Raw genomic sequence first — 26,998 nt, forward strand, 5'->3', positions numbered from 1 at the left:
ATATTCTCATCCATGAATATGATTTCTGCCCGAGTCCCATACCGATTCTTTTCCACCGGCTGTAGACATGAAGACAACACATCCCATGTTTCCGTGAAATCAAGGCGTCATTAAGCTACACCTTTGTTTTGAATGAGCGACCTCTAGCGGCGAAAAATGTACATAATGTAGCTTTAATCTTTTCAAATCATGTCCATAATTTTTTTGTGTGTTTACACAGCAATGCCAAAACCTTTACCAAGTTTCTTACCATTCCGATGAAGTAAAATATTCTTAAAAAAAAGAAAACATTTTTAGTCAAAAATGACCCAACAGCACCAGAGGGTTAAGAGCGAAGGGAGACGCAAAGACGTCTTTCACAATGGGACGATTACTGTTGTGCTCTTTTGGCCAAATAGGGAATGCAAACAGCAGTGGTTCCTTGAGGGAACTGAAACTTTCCAGGCGCTAATCCACAGATTAGCTACTAAAGAACATCCTTCCAAACTTGGCCTGGCCGATAGCCTTGCAACTGTTCTACCTCATCTACTGTTTTATCATTTGGTAAGAAACATTTACTTTACTGTCAGTATTAAGCTAATGTTGTGAATGTAGGGTCATGTGGGGATGTGTTCAACAAACGTAGCTTTTGATAATGTATCATTTGCACTAAGCATGTTTAAAGTTTGTGAGTTATTGTATTTATTGAGAGTTGTATTTGTTGAACACCTTTGGGATGAATTGGAACGCTGACTGCAGGCCAGGCCCGTCGCACAACATTACTGCCTGACCTCACTGGTGCTTTTGTGTCTGAATGGGAACAAATCCCTGCTTCCATGTTCCAACATTACAGGCCTTCCCAGAAGGGTCGAAGCTGTTAAAGCAGCAAAGGGAGGGATTCATGCTTTTTGTCATTCTTTTGTCATGTAAATGTTCAACCATATATCATCAGTGAGATCATGCACTGATGTTAGGCAGTGTGATCTGGCTCACTGTTCCAATTCAGTGGTGTTCAGTAATGGCTCAGGTCTGGCCGGTAAACCATTTCTATGCATAACTGTTTTAGACATTGATCATAAGACATGTTTCTTCAGCAACAAATCAGCATATTAGAATGCTTACTGAAGGATCATGTGACACCAAAGACTGCATTCCGTGACAAAACAACATAGTATTTCGAAATTTATATCGGTTTCTCTTCCTCCATTGCTACTCGCTGGGAAAAAAGCCTGTCTAGGAACATGCAGAGACAAGCGGAGTGATACAAATGGTAAACAGTCCCTGTGCTGATACTGTGAAATATCAGCACTCCTGGAAGGCCTCTCAGCCAATCAGATTTGATGACCAGAACTTGCTGTTGTATAGATTTATATTTTCCACCTGCCTGAATAAAAAGAAAGCAGGCAACTCTTTTAAAATTCATAAGTGCTTGGTCAGTGGTTCATCTATTGAATGCCAAAAAGCGAGTGCTGCTTTGGTAAAGTTTGAGTAATGGGCTGTTTTAAACAAGTCGGTGATGTATCGTAAGTGTACCAGGTCTTAGCTTGAATAATGATGGCGGGAGGCAGAGCTGTGTTCCTGCACACCCTTCAAAATGAGCACAATTCAGACCTCGGAAAATAACTAATGGAGCCGATGACATTCCTCCATCAGCGTTTCAGCCTGGTATGAGCCCAAATCACTGTTCCTAAACAAAAATAAGGAGCACATTCTTTTTTTCCTAATGCACCGACAATATGTAATATTTTCCTGTGCCCTGAAATCATACATGACTCTTGCAACGTCTTTGGTTGAGCAGCAAGATCCTTGAGTGTACACGTGTCTGATTTCTCCCTGTGTTTTCCAGCATCTCAGTCTTTTCCTATACGGAGTTATGATTGGTGTGACCTTTCCAAATCATTATCCCGACCGCGCATCAGACAGATGAAAGCACTTGTGACCTTCATTGAGTCGTACAAATAGAAATCTGCCATTAGAGACCTCTTTAATTTCATAAATTATGCTCTTGCTGGCTTTGTTCATCAGAAGAAGGAACTTTTGTTTGGTCTGGCACTATGAAATGTTGCATAATTATTCACATAATGCTTGTTGTGCACTAGGCTGGTGTTAATTCACGGATATCTTTGACAGCTCAAACGTAAAAGGCAGAGCAATTATTTTGCTCTCTAAGATAACTTATTTTTACCCGATTTTAAGGCAAGCTTTGTGGAAAAGGTAATGCATTGCGTTATGCATCCAAGATGGCATTTGACCTGTTTCACCCAATATTTGTGCGTGCTTTATGTGTTTATTCTGTCATTGAGTATTTGAGTATGTAAATATTTGATAATTTGATTTTGATTATTTTAATACTTGATTATTTGATCATTTTAATATTTGATTTTAATATTTCATTATTTGACGATTTGATTTGATTTTGATTATTTTAATACTTGATTTTGATTTTAGTATTTGATTATATTATTTTAATACCAGATATTATTTTAGTATTTGAGTAATTTCGTTCTTCATTATTTGATTTTAATATTTCATTATTTGACGATTTGATTATTTGATTTTGATTATTTTAATACTTGATTATTTGATTTTAGTATTTGATTATATTATTTTAATGCCAGATATTATTTGAGTAATTTCATTCTTCATTATTTGATCATTTTATTAGTTGATTATTTGATTTTAGTATTTGATTATATTATTATTTTAATATTTGATTTTAACTTGTTGTTATATCAGTATTTGAGTATTTTCATTCTTCATTATTTGATTATTTTAATATTTAATCAATTAATTATTTGAGTATTAGATTAATTGTAATATATATATATATATATATATATATATATATATATATATTTTTTTTTAATATTTGAATTTCTTATTGGGCATTGATGCTTTATTTTATTTTATTTATTTATTTTTTTTAGCTATTTTTCTTTTCAGTTAGGATGCTGCCTTTGTAGGGAGTTGCTCACTAGGTTTTGGGATTGAGCCATGGATTTAACAGCATTGTTTCCTAGATTTCATGGCATGTCACAGTGTCCGAAAGAGGTGTTCCTCTTCCGACATGGATGTCAAAACTGACCCATCCATCCATGCTTTAAGAGGGAAAGTGCTGCGTGTTCCTGCTCTGTTGCGGGGGCTGAAAAGACTTGTCTGTAGTCTGATAGTGTGCAGTCCTCCTTGTGTTCATTTTTTTGCTGTAGATAAGACCACAGGAACTCAAAATCACAGCTCTTATCTGTTTCATGCTCCTTAGTGCCGGTCCAGGAAGAAGAGAGCTACGCCACCTCACATCAATCAGCGGATTAAAATAGCACTGTATACAGCAGTGCATATACCTGTGATTACTCAAGCTGCATTCAGCTTCTCAAGTGCACTAACACAAATGTCCCTCAGCTAGTGTTTATCATTCTAAGACCTGCAATTAAAGACCTGGCAATGCGGATTGTGGCTTGTCCCTCTCAGCAACCAGTGTTTTGTGTATTGGTTTCTCTTGGAAGGTTTCTGGCGTAGTCTCCGGCTGTGTCCATACACTGAAAAATGCTGCTTTTGGAGGGTAGAAAGGCAACAAGGTATGTCTGAATCCAAAATGTGTATAACAACATGTCTACTAAGATGCTAATGGACTAGTATGCCACTTGAAATCACGTGCTTTATAAGGTAATGGCTTATAACTCTACAATAAGGTCTCATTTGACAGAAAACCTTTCAGATTTTGAAGAAAATAGATATTGATCATGTTTGGAGGTTACAACACTGCTGAGAAAACCCCAGAAAAAGTGATGCAGTTTATTGATTTATTTTATTATTCATGCTTGACATTATGACTGTTATAATGACAGGTCATAAAATCAAGTTTGGACTCATGTCAACTGCATCGGGGCCAATTTTTGTTTTGATATCTCAACGGAATCAAAAGTTATGGCATTTTGAACCATGGTAACCTTTTATCAAAATTCCAAAAACCTCTCCAAACAAGTGACCTACAAGTGAGTGTTTTACTGAACATAACTTACATGTGTAAATGCCACAAAGCATAAACATATTTATAATCACAGAATATATAATCACATAGAACAAGTAATAAGATCCTGGTTGATGAGTGACGATCTTCCAGCGCTGTTTCAGCTGTGTGCTCCTATTCTATGGTGCACGGTAAATCAAGAGCTGTCAAGCAGAGCGATTAATCCTATCCAAGCACGCTCCAGCTGTAAAACAGTGTCCGATTGGTCTACACCTTGTCCCTACCCACCATACCCAATAATGGATTGAAATATGGTAAAAGTGTTTTAAAGGAACTGGGAGTACTAAACTTTTATTGGCAGCTGAAAGTGTAATAAAATTTAGCCATACTGTTTAGACCAGGGTTGTCCAATCCTGCTCCAACTCCAATAAAACACACCTGAACCAGCTAATCAAGGTCTTACTTGGCATACTAGAAACTTCCAGGCAGGTGTGTTGAAGCAAGTTGGACAGTGGCCCTCCAGGACCGAGTTTGGACACCCCTGATTTAGACTAATAAATGAAGAACCAAGAGGCATGGATGTCCAGGACTTGAAATTCTGTAGTATTCTGTAGAGTTTTTACAGGTGCATTCGTGCAGATTTTGTGTGGGCCTGGTCATCAGACATGACGTTATGGTGCTTTGGAAGTCTGCCTGAAACCAGTTTCCTTAGGAGGTGCCTTCAAAACCGATGTATGTCATTGAACGTTTAACCATTATAAAGAAGATCCGATGAGGATGTCGAGGAAGGCATAAGTAAACAGAGGCAGGGGAAATGGTGAGGCAGACAATGCTGCTGATAGAGCTGTTTCCTGCTGCAGAGAGAACGGCAGTACGGACGGCTGGAGTGGAAGAACAGGCTCATTAGTGCTACAGGTCTGCGGTTGCTACACCAGCCGTCGTCTTTTCTGACACTGTAGAGTGTTTCAGCTCAGCAGATTCAGTAGTAAGTAAACTGCACATATAACACTCATTTTAGCTGCTGGCTTATGTTTGTTTGTTAGTTAGTGTTTTGATTCTTTGCATTTGCATTGAGAAATTTTGATATGATAATGATAACTCGCAGTACAGTAACCAGGCTCAATTCAGTTGATTCAGTAGCTGTTCTGATTGATTCAGTGAGTTTATTCACTAAAAGATTTGTCAGACTGATTAAAACCAGTAAATCTTGAGTTTGAATGATTCATCAAAAGAACAGACTCTTAAGAATCATTTGCTTGTGAATCAGCAAATATGTTTGTTTTTGTGTGCAGCCCATTAGAACAACTGGAACGTTTTTACATCTTTTACTTGAACAATCTGATGTAGCTTTAATTTGTAAATATTTGATTATTTGAATATCTGAATATTTAGAATATTTAAATTTGTTCTGCTGATTTTTTTCAGCATTTTCTGCACTGATTTTCTGGGAAATCTGTGGAATTCTGGATTTAAATTAAAATGGATTTAATATAGTGATTAATGGATTGTGATTAATATAGTGATTAATGGAATAATGGGTTGAATTATGGTAAAATGTTTTAAAGGAGATGAGTACTATGCTTTTATTGGCAGCTAGAAGCATAATTAAATGTAACCGTAATATTTAGGCTAATAATTGAAAAGCTTATTAAACAAGATATTCTGTGATTGCAGACTTAATTTAATTTTAACCCTCAATAATTGATTGGATTGTGAAAAGCTACCAGAAGGAAGACATGTGCTTCGAGGTAAGGAGTTAAAATAATTCCTAAGAGGAAGGTTGTCGCAGAGGTGGAGCAAGTTATTTAATTTTTTAATTTTATTTGAAAAACCAAAACAACAACAACAACAACAACAACCAAAAAAAAAAAAAAAAGCAATGCACAGATTAATCATTATTGTATTATGGCTTTTGTTCCAGGAAAACATTTAGTGTTTTTTCTATTTCTGTGCTTGTGTTCCTGACAATGGGCGTTTATGGAGCTGTCCAATAAAGATAAAATACATGCATTTATAGACACCCAAACTAAAATTATTTCCCAGTAATGTCCCAGGAAATCTTCTGGATTACATCATACGGCTTTGGTTTGCAGTTAGCTCAGTTTCATGGCGTTGCATCCACATGTTTTCTTCATGTATACCGTTTGAGAATCTCCTGTCTGGTTCAGCATGGTTCATGTCTTGTGTTTAATGGTGTAAGTAAATGTGGGTGGGCAGACACAGTTTTGGTTCCGTGTATGCCTATGTATATAGAATATCATCCACCTCCGTCCCCTGAGGGCCCCTGGGCCATCTCTCTCCATGCGTGGCGTCACGGCCAGGCTCTGTGTCGGAGAACAGCTGTGGGCCGTATGGCAGCGCAACACCCCCGCATTCCTCCCCTCTAAGCGAGTTTTCATTTGTAGCTGACAGCTTCATTGGACTTCTTTGTCCCTGGGAGGCCCCCGGGTGGATGACTGTTGTTATCTTTACCCAGGGAGCTCCGTTTCTGTGGCTTTGCAGGCCTCTCCACAAAGTTCTTATTTTGAAATACTTCCAAAAAAAAAAAAAAAATAATAATAAAAATACTGAAACTGGATGATTTCCATGATGTTCGGTTTCTTTAAAGGGGTGGTTCAGTTTTTTTTTTTTTTTTTCCTCTAGGCTTGATTGTGTTTATGGGGTGCAGTTTAACATGTCTTAATGCTTTGTTTAAAAAAAAAAAAAACACTGTATTTTTCATATATTTTACCTTTATTCTACACCGCTGTCTCCATTGTCATTTGAACGGCTGGTTTGATTTCCTGATTCTATGATACCACTCCCTCCGAAATACACAATGGGCTCAGATTGGTTAGCTGGCTCAGTGTATTGTGATTCGCTGAAGTGTCCGGAAATGCCACGCCCCTTACCATTAGTTGTTACATGTGATTCAGTGGAAATGTAAATAATGGCGTCAATATTGCCGTATCAAATTGAGCCCGAATCAGACCCTGATAGCAGTAATGATGAAGAGGGTCAAGCAGTCAAAGTACTTGTCAAAGTGTTTAGACATGCTGTCACTTGTAAATGTTACTGCTGTTTGTTAGCTTTCAATATACGGTTTTATCCTGATTACTTATAAGCTTATACTGTAGCCGAATACATGACTGAGTAGTAGCATTTATAAAGGTATCGTTTAATTTATAGCATGAACAACTGTTTGTCTATGGATATAGAAGTTTGTTGGTGTTTGTTGACGTTTGTTGAAGTATGCAATAGAATTTAGCTAACTGGCTAGCGAAGCAAAAAAGAGTTGGTCTTTGTTTACGTCCTTGATGCAACCAAAAAATAGCAACATAATACATTTAAAAGACTTATACAAACAATAAAATGTACTTACAGTTAGGAGCCCATAAACAGCAGCTTCTGCTTTTAAAGTGGGAACTGCTTCATCTTTCAGTAATAGCCTTGGTGCAAATCCAGCACTGAACTCGTGTAGATTCTGGAAGCTGTCTTCTGCACCGCATCCGTTGTAGACAATATCACTGATTATAATGGGTTCAATTATCTTCTGATGCGTTGCATCACATTGGTGTAGACAACTCTTTCGCTTCCATAACGCCGCGCGACATGTCCTCGCCCACTTTGTTGCATGTTCCCGGGGGCAGGGTTTATGATGTCAAAAACCCGGGAAGAAGCTCGTTGTACTCCAAACCGGTCGTTTTTGTAGGCATTAAACTGCATTAAACCATAACTTTAAAAGACAATATCTCCGTAACTTTGCAGATACTGTTTATGCTCAAGCAGCAACATTACACACTAACTAAAGTTAAAAAAGTTAAATCGCAATGAACCACCCCTTTAATAGTCCTTAAAACATCTGCATACAAAGTGTGTGTGTGTGTGTGTATATATATATATGAAGTTCACAGCTCTGAGGTTGGTAATGGTCACATGCCATGCAGGTAAAGTAATATTTTTTTAAAATCTTTTTTAGTAATTTTTTTTTATTTTGATTGATTATATTTAAAAAAAAAAAAAAATAAATAAATAAATTATATATTATATATTATAAATATATTATATTATATTATATTAATTTTTATGATTTAATTACTTAAAGGGATAGTTCACCCAAAAATGAAAATTTTACCCATGGTTTACTCACCCTCAAGCCATACTAGGTATACAGTTGCATGAAAAAGTATGGGAACCCCTTGCAGAATCTGTGAAAATGTGAATAATTTTAACAAAATAAGAGAGATCATTCACCCCCCGACTCTTAATGCATCGTGTTTCCTTCTGGAGCATCAGTGAATGTTTGAACCTTTTTTAATAGTTGTGTTTGAGTCCCTCAGTTGTCCTCAGTGTGAAAAGACGGATCTCAAAATCATACAGTCACTGCTGGAAAGGGTTCAAATATGCAAAAAATGCTGGAAAACTGAAGAATCCGCAGGACCTGGAGGATTTTTCTGAAGAACAGAGCTCAGTTTAACTGCTCAGAACAAACAAGGGACTCATGAACAACCATCACACAACAAAAAAACAGTCATAGATCATCCAGGTAACCACACACAGTATTAAGAATCAATGGTTCCCAAACTTCTGAACAAGGTTATTTCAATAAATTCAGCTATTTTTTTTTTTGTCTTATGGATTATATGTAAACATCTTTTATGTAAAATATCTTACTCAGGACAGTACTAAATAAAAAATAACATGCATTTTGTATGATCTCTCTTATTTTGTTAAAATTATTCACATTTTCACAGATTCTGCAAGGGGTTCCCATACTTTTTCATGCAACTGTATATGACTATCTTCTTTCGGAAAAAAAAAAGAAAAGAAAAAAATATCCTGGCTCTCACATTTGAATGTGCTTCACCAGTGTGTCATGAGTGAATGTGTGCAATCTTCTGTGCCATGGCTCTAACCAAAATGAGTTTTCAATCAAATATGAAATTTAAACAGTTTATTGACACTGTTTATTTTGGCTCTTGTGCTGTTGTGCCATTCTCTGGTGATTTATGCCCCTTAGGAACAGGAATGTCCAGGAATGTTCCACACCCAGACTTTACCACAGTCTCCACCACAAGCAATATTAAATCTGGACAGTTATAGGAATCAGAAAGTTCTGTCTGTTTCTGATTAAGGCAGGATTTTCTCTGGGGAGGGAGGGAGGACAATAAGGACATGGTCACAGTACCACTTCCTAAGATAAAAAATTGTGTGTGCTGGATAGTGTTATGCTAATTACAATATCATATCTTTAACATAGCAAATTCTGTTGGAATCAGTAGTGAATAGAGATGCTGTCTGTGATGAGCATTTAAACCAGTTTCAGTTTAATATATTTATATAGCACATTTAATAACGACAGAGCTGACCAAAGTGCTGCACAGAAAAATAGAATTATGCTATTAGCAATAAAATAAAACAAATCACAAGTAGTACACAACACTAAATTCACACAAAATAAAACTGTATACAGCAGTTACTCCAGCCCATAAGCCTTTTTAGAAAGATATGTCTTAAGTAAAGATTTAAAAACCTGTACTGAAGTGACCGATCTCAAGCTAAAGGGCACATTATTCCACAACTGGGGTGCTGCCACCGAAAATGCACGATCCCCCTTAAGCTTTAAGTGTGTTTTTTGGTACTGACAACAACAGTGTGTTTGATGACCTTAAAGGCCTATTGGTCTGATGATAGGAGAGAAGATCCGATAAGTAGTTTGGAGCCAAGCCAGTCAGGGACTTATAGACAAACAATAGTATCTTAAACTGGATTCTATACTCAATGGGGAGCCAATGCAAACAAGTCAATGCCAATCAAGTTCCGTTTTGGATGCAGCCTAAGAAGTCAGCTACCTATCTAGGCCATTTGGTTTTGGAACAGTATTCTGTGCTGGTTTACTAGCTGTGTGTATTTGATCATCAGCAGGCCAAGGCGAAAGCAAATAAAGTCTTGGTCCAGCTTTAATGAGCTCCGCAAATCCCTCTGGAAGAGGTGAGGTGGCACGGCTGTAAGCTTTAGTCATATAAGATTGAAGTAAACAGTGAGTCATTAGGTGAAGAGCCAAAGATCAGTGCCATCGTGTCACTTACAGCTTATACTAAGGTGTGCTAAATTTGAAGAGATCACCACAGGGAGTCAGGGAGATGAGCGTCTAGGGCCTCAGCATGTGGCCCTGCAACACCGTTAACAAGACTAAAGCTGCTAATCCCATGATCCTACCAGAGGCATTGAGAGCCAAAGAGCAAAGTTCAGCTTTGAATGCGGAGTAGTTGTAGGCCTATGTGAAGACCAGCCTTTGGACTTGCCATTGTTGCATTTTATAAAGTAACACTGCCCAACAGTGACACCCACAGGCGAAGGTACAGTGGGAGGCTTGCCTCCCCTGAGCCCATTGACTTTAAACAGACCCCCCAAAGTGTGCTGTGAGTTTGATGGGGGGTAATTGAGAATGAATGGAGAAAAATCATGTGAGAGGAGGCAGTGTCTCTATCGTGCTATGATTGGATATGATCAGTTATGAATGGATATGATTGGTTTGTGCCTCTTGTTTTTGTGTGTATTCTAAAATCGGCCTGAATGAAGACAGTACTAATGGGAAGATTAATTAAGAAGTAAACAACTCAGCCACTTACATATCACCGCTTTATCAAAATCAAACTTGAAATGGCCTGAAAACATGATGGCTGTGGGGGTTTTTAGTGAGCGCCGGCTTGGTGAAATTAAAGGTACATATTTGTGTCTGTGTCTTTGGCCAGTGTGTACAAGCTTGATGACTGACTAAACTCTTTTGAAATATAATATGTGGGTCCTGTCTGTTTAATCCCTTAAGACATAGCTGACTGTTTACATTAATTTTGTGTCATAAAAGCATTTTAAGATGCAAGTACATTTAACCACTTACATGGAGTCGAACATAGCCGTATGCACGAACGCTCTTCACAAAGTGCATGTGAGTAGTGTTGTCACGGTACCAAAATTCCAGTAGTCGGTACCAATACCAGTAAAATTTTACGGTTCTCGCTACCAATTTCGGTACCACAGGAAAATCTGTTGGAACTATTTTACTATTTTATTTAACTAGCCTATTTTTAAAAACATATTAAATATGATGGTATTCATACATATAAATATTTGGAGCGTGTTTGTGTATGTTTGTGTGTGTATATATGCCTCAATGAAATACATTTTGAAATATAAAAAAGTAAATAGGCCTAAACAAATGCTCAAACATCCATTTTGTAACAGACGTGCATGTTTATTTTAGCTATTTCTTTCGGTGAAACGACACACTACAGCCTGTAAAACTATGAAATAAATATCAGTAAATAATGGTAACCTAAATAATAAGAAAGTGTTATTCTAAAAAACATTTGTTTTTTATTTCCACACAAAGATGCGTCATATAGCCGCTCTGCGCTTTTAGAGGGATGTGGGACACGAGCAGGAAAGAGACCATTTCTCTTTAATAATATTTTCATGTTATCTCCTGATGTTACAAGCAACTGACACTTGTTGTAAAAGGTCTGAAGAGCGAGTTTTATCTTCAGACATTCAGACTATGTTTGATTTTGCGCTGCCAGAGAAAGCGAAACTAAAAATCACCGGAGTGTGTGAAACGCGCTATACAAATAAACTTGACGCGCTTTATAAAGTCTAATAACAAGCACAAACTGTGTTAAATAGAAATTGACGTACAAGCAAAATTGTTTCTGTCCTACTGTGTTTTTTCTACTTTACCACAGTAACGAATGCGAATATAATAGGCCTAATTAAAAGCGAACCAAAGGAAGAAACGTTATAATCCCCTGCATGAGTGAAGATTTGGAAAAAGAAACAGAGATTCCATGTTCAGTGGAATAACTAATGGAATATTGTTAAATTCTCTGCTAATCGGATGACCAGATCGTGATTTGCAAAACAGAATACAAAGCTTAAATGTATGACGTACCTCTCTCATTCGGCATGAACCAAAATGTTTCCATGGCTGCATTGTCACATTTAATTGCTAACCTATTAGCCTATTTCTTCCTTAAACTAAGCTTTGTGCTTCACTCGTGTCATATTCACGTAAAATACTGGCACAGCCCTATCAGTGGGTACGGAATATACCCGGATACTCGGTACTCCTGGTACTACAGAAATGCTGGTATCGTCACATTTTCAAAATTTTAGTACCGACTTGGTACCGAAGTACCGGTACTTTTGACAACACTACATGTGAGCATTTGAAATTGAAAGCAGCCTTCTGTCAGTGGGTTACATATTTTTAATATATAAGCCCACTGCATTCCAAACAACATAAATTATGCTTTCGTAGAGCATTTGTAAGGAAAATACCGTCAAGCAAGACTGCACACCGCAAAGCGTAACATCAAGCAAAGCGCATGTTTATCACAGAGCATCCTGTGCAGTGAAGCCCACGAATGTCATTGTAATTCGCTTCAACCGTACCAAACTTTATGAAAGATTATTTCATGGAAGGTTCAAGTTGTGTGTGTGTGTGTGTGAGGAATCAGAATGCGGGTGTTTCTAAAGCACACGCAGCGTCATCGCGCATTTGCAGTTAAAAGCTAAGCTCAGAATCCATCCAAAATCATTGGAGAGAGCAGAGCAGAATGTCATGAAAATCAGTGTTTTTAACACAAGTGGAACCTAATTCCTATCCTTACTCATTCAAAATCAGGGCTCATTCTGCATGGCTTGTCGTTGTGTGATCCAAACCGGGCAGAGCTTTTGAATGAGTGATGGCACAGTTAGGGCCTATAAGGTCGTGGCCTAGTGAGCAGTAACATCAACAATCAGAAGCACTGACGTCGGTGGCCTGGCTTTGCTCTACTGTGCCTGCGTATAATGTGCTGTGATGAGGTCAGTCCAGGGTCTGGACACAGCATCTCTGTGTGCTCTCAAACCTCTGACTGGCTCATCCATCTCTTACTGGATTATGGAATATTAATCCCTGACCATCATTATCCTCAAAACAAACAAACAACTTTACTGACGTAAGCAAAAAAATTTCTTTTTTGCCAGTGCCTTGTTCTTTATACATGGATTATTCAGTTAGCGAGGTGTAATTGTTGACAATTTGACACAGTTCTGGATTGGTCCATTAATCATCTCACAGTTGTCTTCATAGCAACAGGTCCATGGGATTAAACTTGCTCAGGAGAAGTTTTATTCAACATAAACAGAATTTTGTTCTGGCTTAATAAGAAGGTACCTATTCAACAGTTAATTTATATATATAAACCTTGCCGTTATAAACCTTGGATACGTTAGGATATTTAATAATATATCTCCGATTGTGTTAATCAGAAAGAAGCAAGTCATATACACCTAGGATGGCTTGAGGGTGAGTAAATCATGGGGTAATTTTCATTTTAAAGTGAGCTAATCCTTTAATGAACTTTTGTGAACAAGCTCGCTTAGAGAGTGCTCTTTCCTGTCAGCATCCCAAGCAGCACATCCAATTAAACGTGATAATGCCTGGACCACCTGAGGAGGAGAACAGCCAGCTGACCACTGCAAGCGCTTACCGTCTCGCTAACCATCTCGCTCACCGTAGCTGTGAATGCTGGGAGTCGTTTCCCTATGCATTTTTCTTCATAGATACAAAGCTCTTACTCATTAGACACTTTCTCATTAAACTTGTCTTTAAAGGTAAAGTTCACCCACAACCAAACTGTGTTGTTTGCTCACCTTCATGTCATTGTTCTTTCTTTAGCACAATATTGGCATTGCAATTAATACAATGAAATACAATACAATGAAAGTGAATCATGATCTGGAGCTATAAAGTTTCAAAAATGACAGAAAGAACCATAAAAGCATCATAAAACTAATCAGTGTGACGCATGGATTATATTTCATGTCTTCTGAAGCCATAATTTCACCATTCATTTTCATTACATGGAAAAATCAGATATGATATTCTTTCAGAGGTGCGCAACAGAAGAATGAAGACCGTGTGAGTAAATGATGACAGAATTTTCATATTTGGATAAGATATACCTTTAAATGTGTGTGGGAAAGACAAGAATATCTTTAAAGAGTTTTAAATGCGTAAAGTTGTGTGGACATCATTCTCATTGCTCTTTTTGACTTTTATATGCTGTTTACTACATATAGAGGATACAATGTCCAACATTGTGCCATAAAACCTCCACTTTAGCACAGTGACCAAAGGATAAATGTAGAAGAATCACTAACAGACAAAAGTTTGGACACACCTGCTGTTTTCCACTTTGTAAAGTCGTTGCAATAACAAAAATGGAAATGTGGAGAATATTTAATGACCAAAAATGTTAATCAAATGAAATCTCTCTTAAAAATGAGCTGCTTTGTCTAGATTCCAGCTCTGTACTTTCTCTCAAGTAACTTGTATCCTGCATCCTGGGTTGCTTTTTAAACATGTATACTAGCTGGATTCTTAACTGGTTTTCTTTCACTGTCAGGTGAACTCAACCATCGAGAAACAGATTCAGTGTGTCCAAGCGTTTGCCTTATTGTGTTTGTGTTCAATATCTCTGCATTTATCCCACTTTAATGTTGTTTCTGCCTTGAATCTAGTTCTCTGATATGATGCAAGAAGGAATTTTCTTGTTTACGCCTGATGCCTCCATAACCACCACAGTTTTAAGCGTTTAGAGGATTTGCAGCCCCCCCACCCCCCATCCACCTCTCCTCGGTACATTAATCTAACAAAATAATGCAGCATTAAAAAAAACATAAAGACCAACATAAAAGCGTCATCCCAGATTATTATATTGTTTTGTGCGCAATTGCCCTCCTCTCTTTATCTTGCCTGACGTCAGAGATGGCAGTGGTCAACATGGTAATTTCGGGACAGAGAGGCCAGATCACGCACAGAGAAGAGGGAGGGATGGTTAGTATGTCAGTGTGGTTTCAAATCAGAGATTGATGTCAATCACACCGGTGGAGTAAACTAACAAATAGTCCTATAAATTTGCCATATCTAGGGACAAGAATGACTTTGAGTTTTTAATTTTGACTTGTTTTCCAGTACAGATATCTAAAAATATATAAAACAAGATAAAGTTTGAGAAGGATCATTGCATAAGTATGTTTTTATAAATTGTGTGTTGAATATTTAAGTGTATTTTGTCTTACTTTTGACTCATTTTTAACTTGTATCTAACAAATTACTGAAACAATCTGCCAGTGCACTAACATAAAAATTACACATATTAAAGATAGATTATACATTGTTGCTTCTCAAGTAAATTGAATTTTTTGTATATATTTTAACTGGAGAATAAGACAAAAATAACTAAAGCATATTTTGCAGTGTAGCAACACCCTAGCAACCACTCAGAACAACTTAGCTCTAGTAACATGCCACTGCTTTAGCAACCACTTTTAAAACACTCAGAACTCCTTAGCAACATACAGAAATGTGTTAAAACAGTCAGAAGATCTTAACAACCACATAGCAATGCCATGACAACCACCCACAGCACCCTAGTAACAGCCTAGCAACCACCCAGAACACCCTAGCAACTACTTTAGCATCATATATAGGAACTTAAACTTGCAGAAAACCCCTAGTTTAATATTGAAAGAAATCTTTAATATTGTACCAGTCCAATGGGCTATATGCACAGAGCGTTCTTTAGAACTTCCGCAGTAATATAAGCCAGCTCGAAAATATCCGGTGAGATGTCATTTGCTGGTGTGTTGAGCATCAGTAGTGAAATACTCAGTTTAAAATCAGAATATAGTCACTTAAATAGTCAGGCATAGCATTAATATAGTTATTCAAACGAAAGACAGCATAAAAAATAAATAAAGACGTACCTCATTGTTCTTCCTCAGCTAAATTAAATTCGACCATCAGTTTCACACTTTTATGTGAAAAGCTTCAAAAATTAAATATTTATTGTGCACTTTAGTTAGATTAATTGAATAAAATGTGTGTTTTTACAAGTGTGCTGAAATCATTGATTTTGCACTGCACTGACTGACAGCTGCTGTAATTACAAAGGGAAAGTGCGGTGCTCGCTTTCTGTGTCATTCATTCACAAGAAAAGTTATTGTTCTTCTTACGATTTTTTGAGTATTTCATACTTCACATTGACAAAATGTATTTTTAAACCTAGTTGTTTTATAATGTTTAATATTTAGTCAAAAACGAAGTGGAAAAACGATTAGAGGAAATGGCTGATATATGCGCAAATAAATGCTACTTTGCCACCACCTGCTGGTTAAAGTGGTAATTATTGTCTTTTTTATTTTTAAATAAGTGTTTTCTATCAAATGTTGAATTTCCTACATTTTCGGTTTTACAATGGGGACAATCTCAGAAGGATGAACAAAAAATGTTTGTGGTCATCACATTAAAAATTGGCAAATTAGGTAAATGTGATAACTGCATTAAAATATGAATACAACATTAAAAAGTCAACCATTGATGGTTTTGTGTCGATGTAAAGCGACTACAGAATGAACAGCTAACAGTTCACCGGAAATGCCCAAGCTGGCTTAACGACAACCAGGAAGTAACCGTGCATATAGTCTATTATGTTGTATTAATATTCTACTGTTCAGTGAAGGTCTTGCTGTAGTTTTTTATGCATTGTGCTTAAAGGGGTTTTTCAAATCCACTGTTTGGAAGTTAGTCGGGCAGAGTCCAACAACAAACGTCTAACCAATCAGCATCAGGGGGCATATGACGGTCGAGGAGAGAGAACGAGCAAGAGGGAGATTTGAAAATAAGAAAAAAAAAACTGCAGAATAAAAAATGGGACACAATACAAAACATCTCAAAAGAATATCAATGGAATGAAGGTTTATGCCTGGGCAAGCGCTTTAGGACCCGGTTATATTATAAAAGCTTTCCAGTGCTGGAGAGAGCTAAGTGGGAAGGCCTGAAAACTGCTTTGATCCCGCTTGTCATGTGAGTACACTGGGTTTTGATTGTTTGGAGCTGCTGTGCTGTTTGCGACTAACAACGGACGCTTTCTATTTACTCTTGTGTACTGTATGTTCATTTTTTGTGCTTCCTCGTCGTTTGTTCATCAACTGCGCTTTATTTTTCGTGAAGCATTTTGTTGCACGTCAGCTGCGATAAACAGACATCCACTCACATTGCGTGTGCAACAGCGGCCAGATAGTGAGAGTTGTGCAGGTAAACCACTGCGCACTGACGGCCACTAGAGAATGAGGTGCTTAGCGTCATTGGTAGTGCATTCTCCTCACCTGCCAGCAGCGATCGGGCAGCGGTTCGAGTCCGACTCAGAGCAGGGTAGTTAGAATTGGAGTGTGAGTTTTGGAGGTGGAGCAATGAAGAGAGGGGTGTGTTTGTTTGGGTTGATTTCAAATATCAACAATGTCCAACAGTGTAGTTCAAATACCACTTACTGCACCTTTAAAGCCACTCAGAACACTTTAGCAACGGCATAGCAACACCTTGGCAACCAAACACCCAGGATTATGGTGGTGAGTTTTAAATTTTAATATTTCGCCATTTCTGAAAAAGTAGGTACTACATTTGGTTTGAAATTTACTTCATGGCTGTTTAAAAAGTATGTTCTATGTAGTATGAATGTGTGTAGTATGAATGAAATTCGGACATCCTCCATGTTGTCACTGTCATGTGATCTACGACGCCAGTTGTGTCGCTTCACCGGAAAACACAACTCATCTCCCGTCACCTCATGGGATAGTTAAGTATCCATCGAATGTAAAGGTAGAAGTACGTAGTCATCTGGGTACTTCCTTTTGTACTGCCTTTTGAATGTTATGTATTTGGACTGCTCCGTTGGTGTACTGTTTTTCCGCATATTATATAGTATAGAAGTATTCGATTTCGGACATAGTGTTTTTCACTCCAAACTAAACCATAGGCATTTTCATTTAAGGTGAAGTGTGAAGTTTTTGTGCCACATACTTGTGGAACTAAACAGGAACCACACTGGACCAGACATAAGAACAATGACTCGAGCTTTGGGAGGTACTAGCCGTTTGGTTTAAAAATGGAAAACTTATTAAAAACAGTCATTATTTTAAATGCCACACTTCACCTTTAACTATGTCTCTGTTTACGTGTTCACTTGTTTTCCATCTTCTTTGGGTCCCTCCCTCGTACTGATTCTGCTCCATTCAGGCTGAACACATTTCAAGCATGACTGCGCTCATTACAGCGTCAGCACTCTTCTGAAAGGACCGTATAGATTCTGCGTCTTTACACACCATTGTTCTTCTCTCATGCAATCAAACTTCTGATGTTTGGGCTCCTGGGTTAAGTGACCCCTAGGTCGCAGTCTCTTACCCAAAGCAGAACAGGATTGTGGGAAACAGGCAAGGCCTGAAGGAGCAGGACCAGCCCTCCCACACAGCAGCGATGGTATTGACCAGCTGCCAACGCTCAAACGCTACTAGAAGGTTTAGTTCTGCAAGTGCTTTCCTTTTGGGGAATGAGTTTAGAAAGAGGAAGGGGGAAGCCAGCTCCTCGTTTGCCCTCATTGGCCTGTGTCATTCAGGCTGCCGCTGATGCCATTGCCTTTGTGTAGTTTACTGTAAACAAACAAGCTTTTCTTTGTATGTGTATGTCAATTAATCACGCAACGAAACACGTTAGTTTGTTGCCCATTCGCTTTTGAGGCACGAACGTGATCATTACTCTAATTAGAGGCTCAAGAGCCAAAACATTTGTGAAAGCGATGCTTTTTCTGTCATAAACAGGCTTCTGTATGTCAGTATTGTATGCATACTCTTTCCTGAGGCTTTCAAGTTCCCCTATTATGCTATTTTAAAGGTTCCTAATTTAGTTTTGGAGTCTCCTACAACATGTTTTCATGAATCAAAGGTCAAAAACACTTTCATTTTGTCATAATATACACTGCACATCACCACATTTCTCAAAAGGGCTTTTCACACTTTAAATAATTAACCCTGGGTTATTCTAAACCCCAGGTAAATGGAATCCTGGGTTATCTTGCTTCACGTTTCACACTGCTCATAATTTATCCGGGATTAACAATTAATCCTGGGTATTCGTAAACTGACATTTCACACTGTGCATTCCTAAACCCTGGGTTAACGTTCTTATTTGCATATTTGTGGTGTCCGTGTCATTGGTTGGATGAACGCAGCACGCGATCTGTTTACATAGCTCTAGCTTTGCCCATCCTCATGTTGCTGACTGTACTATCGAGTTTATACTGAATGGACATTTCGGACTATAAAGGTAAGAATGAAATGGTCTCTTCTTCACTAAAATTGTTGCGTTTTCTCTCAGCATTTGACATTTTTCCTCTCAAACGCTGAATTTATTGTTTATATACAATGCAAGGTGTTTCCGTGACGGTCCAAAGCAAGTGAATATGAGGCACACGATTGGTTGTCTGTTGCTAAGCGTCTAGCTGTAACATTCTGACACCGCATCGTTTCACACTGTACAAGTTTGGAAAAGCGGTGCTAACCCCGCTTCTAAATTACAAGTGTGAAACATTCCTTTACCCGGGGTTAAAAGCGGTGTTTAGAACGACGATAACCCGGGGGTTAAGCACAGCGTGAAATACAGATTGTTTCAAAGCAGGTTCATGTTATTAAACGGGAAGATAATGTGGTAATTTTGTAAAATTCATCAGTTATAAAACAACTTCACTTTTAGCTGTAAAGCAGCTCTACTGAAGATAATAGTTTCATTCAGCTCAATGTTGTTTCAGTGCAGTTCTATAACTGTCAGTGTTGCAAAGTTCATCAATTATGAATTAATTTCAGCTATAAGCAGTTTTACAGAAGGCAATAGTGATTATTCAGCTAAAGTCAGTTCGGTGTTGATTCAACTTGATTCAATAATAGTTGCAAAGTTGGTGTCATTATCTAGCTAATCAGTGTTTCAATCGAGTTTTTCAGTCAGTCTGAGGCTGTTAATGCAGGGAACTGAAAGATCGTACAGTTGTTGTTTTTTTTATATTTAGCCCTAATATTTAACTAAACCCATTTACCCAAAAGCTTGACACAGTAGGTCAAAGGCATAAAAAAAGAGCAGTGACATTTTATTTCAATATTTCCTTTGAAATGCAGCTCTGATCTTATAATTGTATGCATGAGGTCCTTCATATGAATTCACCCCCTGCATTCTTAGCGAAACTACCTGTCATCCACAGGCTTCCTAATTGCTGGTTTGAGTTCCCTCGCAGTATGGGGTGGGACTATTTAAGAAAGCTGCACTTATAATTAAAACATCGCTGCGATGAAAGTAATGGGTATCTCTTGCTCGTCATATAACCTATAGTGACAGGACCATTACATTTGCATTTCTGGGGGAGCCTCTGCCACTTTAATTCAGCGAAAGCTAAAAGAGAAGGCATGAAGGAGGAGGAGGAGGAGGAGGAGGAGGAGCTGGATTGGTATGTGGTGCGAGCCAGAATTAAATTCTAAATGTTTTTTAAGAAAAAAACAAGTCAAGTGTTAATTTTTAATTTGATTTTTTTTTTTCCCGAAGAACATGCGAGTGATGCTTTCCCACACAATACTCGGCAATATGATGATAGGTGGTTGGCTGGGGCTGTTGGGGCTAGTGGTTTCTTAGTGGTTTCTTACTGGCCAAATATTTTTGTACTTCTAACAGTGTGGGATACGATAAAGTTGAGTAAAGTAAAGATCATTTACTGTACCAAAAGCACACTTGTATAAACATTACTCATTTATGTGGGCTATTTTGTACATTTCCTAATTCTTAGAATTAATTTAAACATCTAAATTTACCTCATTGCCTCTTTGAGGGTCCCTTTGAAGTGTGCTTTGTGCTTTGCAGTGAGATTGAGTGCTTAAGGAGAGGCCGAAGTGGCCTATGGCTCTTAAAAAGCTTAGAAAATATATCACACACCAATAGATTCCTGTTCCACTCAGATGTTTAGAGTTTCTTCCATGACCAGACAATGACTGCGGAGCAGATGTGATTCTGAGCGACAGCACTGCACTAATCTCCAGGTCTGTTCACATGACTTGCATCATGGCTTCAATCCATTTGTTGTGCGCCTATTTGAGAAAGGTGATTTTACTGTATTCGTGAAGTGATTTATATGTGATCTTTACAAATTCACAACATGCAATATAGGGGAAGTATACCAACCAGTCATCAGATGACAGCAGGGTTGTGCATCATTCAGAATTGAAATGAGAATGCCTTTTAAATTCCAGTTAAATTCCTGAATTTGAATTGAGGTAGAAAACAGATTGCTGAATTGCAGTTTGAGTTTAAATAAAATGAATTGAAATTAAAAGATCTTCATATGACCAAAGTTTGTCAAAACTTTAAATGTTGACTTGACAAACCCTTGTTTAAAAGTTCAAAAATACTAGAAAGAAACACAAATAGATGAAATGAATGAAAGAACGAAAGAAAGAACAAATGAGACAGACAGATAGGTAGGTAGGTAGATGGATGGATGGATGGATGGATGGATGGAAAGACGGACAGACAGATGGATGGACAGACAGACATGGATGGATGGATAGATGGATGGATGGATGGACAGACAGATGGATAGATAGATAGATAGATGGATGGACAGGCAGATGGATAAATAGACAGACAGATGGACGGATGGGCAGATATACCCGCGTGCATTGCCTGTGATGGATGGATAGATGGATGGATGGATGGCTAGAAAGATAGACAGACATATAGACGGATGGACAGACATAGATTAATGGATGGATGAATAGACAGACAGACAAACAAACAGATAGATCAATGGATGGATAGACAGACAGACGGGTAGATAGATGGATGGACAGACAGAGGGATAAATAGACAGACAGACGGATGGGCAGATATACCTGCGTGCATTACCTGTGATAGATAGATAGATAGATAGATAGATAGATGGATGGACAGACAAACGGATAGAAAGATAGACAGAAATACGGACGGACGGACGGACAGACAGACAGACAGACATGGATGGATGGATGGATGGTTGGATGGATTGATGAACAGACACAGACAGACAAACAGATAGATGGATGGATGAATAGACAGACAGACAGATGGATGGGCAGATATAGCCGCGTACATTACCTGTGTTGAATTTCTTTGAATTGCAATTCAGTAAATTCCTCTTTCTGTTATTCCAGTTCAAATTCCAATCTAACTTCTGATACATTGTGGCTAATTTCATTTAAATTTACAGTTATTAATTAAAATAAACTCTGTGTGTTAAAATATGAAGGTAAATATAAATGCATAAATGTAAATTGAGACATTCAGGATGTGCACTACATTTAAACTAAAATTATTCATTATTAGCATGGAAAAATTGTGTGAAAGTCAGAAACCTCTGTAGTTGCAGAACTTGACCTGTCATTGCAAAGCCACATCGAATACACAATTGGTCTGTTATCATCGGCTGCACTTCAAAAGGTCAGTGGCAAATGAGTTTAAGTCTTTTGAGGACTTCTCTCCATAGAGTTCGATGTATTGGGCAAGTTGATGCGAATCATGTGAAAAGGCCTTTAGAGACCATCTTTCGAGTGTGAGGCATGCTGGGAGCTTTTGAAAGCGAGTTTCTCATTTTCAGTTCTAACTGTTATGGAGTAAAGGTTATCTTTCCACTGTCGTTTTCTCACCTCCTCGCGGTGGAGGTTCAGATGAGACATGACCCTGAGCGATATGTGTGGAAACCAAAACAGGCCTGTTATTGTTTCACAAAGGATCATGAAAAAAACTGCGCTGAGGCTTTTATGACAGGAAGTGAAAGTCCCGTATTGTATCACGCTGGCCTTCTCGCTGCGAGTTGCCATGGAGCTGAGTGGTGCGCGTAGGAAGAGCTTTGGAAAGAGGCAGGCTGGTCGCGTCCCCCCTCCATCCTGAATTGCTTCTGTTGTTCTACAGCGAAACTTCATTAATGCTCGCTCATAGTGCTGGGAAAGGAAACTGCCAGGCTGTTAAACAAGCCAAACATGTTGGTGTTACGAGTGAAGGTTCATCCTTCCTGCTGTTAGAGGAGATGGCCTGGGTCAACCGTTCTGAACATTAGTCCAGCTGCTAAAGGGTCATAGACATACACATCTGCGATGGTTGCTTTCACGCCGTAGACGTTCGCTTCTTCCCAGATTAGATGCAACTGGGGGGGCTTTTGTTGTCAGATGGGATCCAGATTTTATGAGCTCATCGTAGGCTCAACCAAAAATCCTTCTGGACCCTATTATGCCACAAATGTGGAAATGCAGAACAAACAGACTTAAGGTGGGATTCTTGCAAAAGCTCTCCGCCTTCGTCACAGCCCACTCAGAACTGAAGCAGCTACTTGTTACACGTGCTTCTTTGAAGGTAAACTAGGAGGAACATGAGCTGATGGTTAATAAATCGTGCTGTGGAAACGTAAGTACACCCCATGTTTTTCCCGACATATTAAAGGGGTCATGACATGGATTTTAAAACGAAACAAAAAACAAAGAAATTAAGATATTTTTGATTAAATCCGATGGCTCAGTGAGGCCTGCATAGCCAGCAATGACATTTCCTCTCTCAAGATCCATTGATGTACTAAAAACATATTTAAATCAGTTCATGTGAATACAGTGGTTCAATATTAATATTATAAAGCGACAAGAATATTTTTGGTGCGCTAAAAAAAACAAAGTACCGTACGCATATGCTATGACCACTTCACCCAACGGTTCTGTGTATCACTACACAACACCCTTAGCAACCACTCTTAGCAACGTAAACTGTATGTTCTCAATTGATATTGTTCATTGAAGCTTACTGCATTATGTAGAAGAGTGTTGTGAGAAAGATATCCAGTGAGCGAGTTCATTACCTGCATTCAGATTTAGCATTTTCCTTCAGGTCAGTCCTATGTTCATAATAAAAAAATCTGTTTAAATTTCCAATGTATTATCTTGTCCTTTTAACAGTTAAGGGGTTTTCCCGTGACTGACAGCGCTAGTCAAAGCATTTGTCAGTTGCGTCTTGTTCCGTGTTCATAACAATTCAGTATTTTCAATATAAAAGTCTTCGCTACTGACTGACACACTCATAAAGACAGTATTTGCCGCCATCTAATGGTGTAATAATGTAACTTCTGTTGCTGTTCACGGTCAGGGACTATTTTTTCCGGCGGAAGGAAGGCTTTGGTTAAAGTTTACTTCATGAAAGTTGCATTGATACATATTTTTGGCTTTAATATTTGTATTGTGTGGTAACCATTTTATAAAAGCAATAAGGTACTCGAGGCTAGTGCTGTATCGTGAATAAGTCATGGCTGAAGGGGTTGCAGGCACTCTGCTTCACACAGAATTTCGTACCTTATTGATTACTTATAAAGTTTTAAATATGGATATTTTTCTTACAAAAATGCATCACCTCGCTTCAGAAGGCCTTTGTTAACCCCCTGAAGCCGTATGGATTACATTTATGATGGATGGATGCATTTTTTTTTTGGCTTCAAAATGCTTGGAGGATCAAGGATATTTTTAAATATATAAGGTAGTCATACACACCTAGGATGGCTTGAGGGTGAGTAAATCATGGAATAATTTTCATTTTTGGGTGAACTGTCCCTTTAAGGCTCGTCAGTAAATGGCCACTGTTATGATTGGCTAATACCACTGCATAGGAAACAATATCAGCGCCCGCTCGCTACGAGTAAGAGTTTTGAAAACATTACCATATAAAACCTTAATTTACAGACAAAGCATTATGAAATCATTTATTTATGGTTTGTGATTGCGATGCTGTCAGATCAAGTACATTTGGCTGCATCATCTGCCAACAAAAGTATCTTTGCAAACTCTTCATTACACTGGTTTGGTTTAGCATAAATGATATTTTATTTTGTTTTATTTTTTTATAGTAAGGCATGTGCAGCATAGTGGATATTTTGTCACTGTAAAAAAAAAAAAAAAAAAAAAAGTTAACCAGAAGAAATTCTTGTTTATTGTTTGTTTAGATATATCTATTCGACAGAGATGTTTTGCGTTATTTACATGTTGAGAACGACAAAGAAAATGGGAGTCATATAAAAATACAGAGCGGGATGTGTCCCAAACAAGTTAAGACATGGAACAATTTGTTGTTAAGGAGTGTATCTCAAATTGTAGTTTAGTTATTCAGCATCAGTTTTTCATTTTGCTGGTTTGAGTCTTGTTGTTTTAAGTATTATGCACTAAATTATGTTGTTAAATGTCAACCACCCCTATTTGTAGGTAGATTGGTGAAGTTATGACTACACTAATATCTGATTACTATCTTAAAACACTGTACAATTACATTATAGTTTTGCTTTTGCACATCTCCCAGTTGTCATTCCTGTTTAAATGCATTTATATCACGTCAGTCCATTTAAAAAGTGCATCCTTTGTTGGTTTATATATGGCGTTTTAGGTGCTCTAACAAGAGTAGTGAGCAAGAAGGAGGCAGGTCCTGTTTTGCCTGTTATCTCATGACCTGAACTGGCTGCCAAAAGTAGTGTTATGCAAAAGGCCGGGAGGAAAAAGAGAGGCTGGGAAGGTACAGTTTTGACGTCAGAGGTACCCGCATGTAAGAATTGGCTAATATCTTGTAATTAGCTGGAATGTGCTGGTTTATTGTACAACGTTTCACCTCTGTCAGCTCTCCAAACGCTCCTCTTTGTTTTCGACTCTGCTACTTTTCCTCGCTTGGGAAAGTGATTCTTTTAAAAGCTTTCAAGCTCCTTAAGGGGTGAAAGTACTACATTAGCACTGACGTTTCCAGTGTTTCATCTCCCTTTATATCTGTCATAATAAAACCAGAAGAAAGAAAGAGGCTACCTGTCTCTCTTATTCCTGGATGGCTCGCCAGATTTTGCATCACCACCCTCCAGAGCAGTATTTAAAGATCTATTCATTTTTACTGGCAGTTCGATAGAGTTTTAAAAGCTTCACATCGATACAGAGGCTGGATGCCAGCCGTTTCCTCACCATCCTGCTACACACTTTTAGAAGCCTTTACAGCCTCTGGCAGGACATTTCCAGGTACTCCTGATCTGAATCCATCAGGCTGGAGATTCCTCATTCATAATGCATGCTCTTTAGTTCGTAAGCTTTCACATTCAATAATGAATATTACCTTCTCCCCTGATGGCAGACATGCTAATGGCATACAACATTTGGATTTTCTTTTGTGCTGTATGAGATGATGATTGCCTTGGATGGATCAGGATGGTTGATTTAAGCCTTGCGGTTTAAAAACAAGTGATTTTTTTTCATTGCAATAAGCAATGAAAGAGGACTCATTTCGGTATATGTGCGCTGTCTGAGAGACTGTTTTTGAGCGCGCACACCTGAAATGCGCGCACATAAAGCTGCTGCTCATACAGCACCTGAGCACTTAACTTAGTGCTTAGAGTTCGTTTTTAGCGCCTTAATGTGCTTGAACAGTGAAATACCCATACTTACATGTCAAAATGCCCATCTTTGCGAATATCCTCATAAACACAGTCGTTTATGGCTTAAGTGAACGTAAATGTGTATTATCAGTATATTAGATCAGTACATTCACTCTTAAAGTGACAGCAGCCTAATAATTGTAGTTTTTTTATTTTTAGTGCTTAAAGTTTTACAGGTACTGTAGGTCTATTTCATTTGTGTCTTTGTTCTATTTTAGTTTTTTGTCCTATTGCTTGTAATTATTTTCTTTGTTCCTATTTTATCACTGACTGTTTACTTTTCTTCAGTGAGCTTGAGTCTTATTATTATTAGTGTTTTACTTATGTTAGTTAGACTAGTATTAGTTTTTTATGTGATTTTGAAATTGGTGATGAGAGATATGAAATTTCAATTGAGTTTTTATATCATAACTTTATTTAAAACAAAAATAATTGTGGTATATATCGATATTGTGAAATAAAATTATTCGTATTGTGATATAAGATTTTGGTCATATCACCGTCTCCTACATGGACTCAACAAACAAATTGTTACCTGGCATGGGCTGATTATGAAAATTTCAGTTTTCTTAAGCACAAACAGCAGAAGTGTGATGTACGCATAAAAACTCATATTTAATATATATATATAATGTCATATTTTCTTTTATCTGGCATAGTTTTGTTCATTGTTTTTGGGATGAAGGTATCT

The 26,998-nt window shown here is 37.9% G+C and overlaps 1 protein-coding gene across 3 annotated transcripts in view; it reads left to right on the plus strand.

The window, feature by feature from the left end:
• hdac4 (histone deacetylase 4) overlaps positions 1-26,998 on the plus strand; it is a 236,345-nt gene that overhangs the window by 36,832 nt on the left and 172,515 nt on the right. Inside the window, exon 1 of one of the 3 annotated variants that reach the window (XM_051904808.1) lies at positions 4,445-4,931. The exons of the other annotated variants lie outside the window; for them this stretch is intronic. The gene's annotated coding sequence lies outside the window, so the exon portion shown is untranslated. Of the gene's footprint in view, positions 1-4,444; positions 4,932-26,998 lie in introns of those variants that run through there. 3 annotated transcript variants of the gene reach the window in all.

Source organism: Ctenopharyngodon idella, chromosome 9 (assembly GCF_019924925.1).
Source record: "Ctenopharyngodon idella isolate HZGC_01 chromosome 9, HZGC01, whole genome shotgun sequence".
In the NCBI taxonomy this organism is placed as follows: Eukaryota; Metazoa; Chordata; class Actinopteri; order Cypriniformes; family Xenocyprididae; genus Ctenopharyngodon; species Ctenopharyngodon idella.